This window comes from Charadrius vociferus, unplaced genomic scaffold (assembly GCF_000708025.1).
Source record: "Charadrius vociferus isolate BGI_N301 unplaced genomic scaffold, ASM70802v2 scaffold70, whole genome shotgun sequence".
NCBI lineage: Eukaryota > Metazoa > Chordata > Aves > Charadriiformes > Charadriidae > Charadrius > Charadrius vociferus.
In genome coordinates, this window is record NW_009646851.1 from 109878 (window position 1) to 111047 (window position 1170).

Sequence of the window (1170 nt, forward strand, 5' to 3'; positions counted from 1 at the left end):
GCCGCGGTGGAGGGAGCCGCCCCTCTCTTCGGCCCCGGGGAGGTGGGGGAGGCGAGGGGGAACGGCGCTGGGTTCTGAGGGAAATTTTTTTCTAGAAATAGTAAAAACAGGGTTCGGGTATTCAGGACAGGATGAAGTAAAGCGCGGGAAGCGAAACCAACGGTAAAAGGCTCGTATTTTATCACTAAAGATACGGTTCACCACCGAGCGACAGACCACACACCAGAAAGGGCTGAAGACGCTTTAGGGAGGCGAGGGGGAACGGCGCTGGGTTCTGAGGGAAATTTTTTTCTAGAAATAGTAAAAACAGGGTTCGGGTATTCAGGACAGGATGAAGTAAAGCGCGGGAAGCGAAACCAACGGTAAAAGGCTCGTATTTTATCACTAAAGATACGGTTCACCACCGAGCGACAGACCACACACCAGAAAGGGCTGAAGACGCTTTAACGAAGTCTTTATTTACCACAAAACAGCAGAATAGAAAGCGTTTGAGAAACTTTTTATTCAATATTGGAGTGCTTGGTGTAAGCCTCGGAACAAAAGCACATTTTTACACTTAAAACCGCTTACCCCTACCCTACTCACTTGAGTTGCTTGCACGGTCCTTTATAAAATTAAAACGATCCAAACAAGACATTCCTAACATTTAAAAGCGGTGCTGTCAGGTCAGCCCCGATGCATTCATACAGCTGTGCTCTATCACTTCACCTGTTCTTTTTGCCTCTCCACAATAAGCAACTGCAGTGCCATCATGGCACCTGACAGGATTCGGCCCGTCATTCCCCTTGCAGCACACAGCCTCCTCAGGCACGGCCGGGACAGCTCCTGTGGCGATGTGGAACACGGCTCCTCACGTCTTTCACCTCCCGGCAGCAGCAAGCAGGGAATCGATATCCTGAATTACTTTAGAAGTTTTTTCCAAAGCCTCCAGGACGCACCCTTCGCCGATGTCAGCCGGCTCACTCCCCTGTCCTGCTTTTCTGACAGCAGTATCAGATGGATTGGTTTTTGCAGCAGATGTCCTTTCCAGAACATTGCTATTATCCAATAAAACTAGTGTTATTTTGTTAAGAAAAAAAAAATCAAAATCTTCCTCCTAATGAGAAAAGTACTTCTCCGTATTTGTATTCATCATGCTGCATTGCAAAGTCTTGCATTTCACAGCATGGC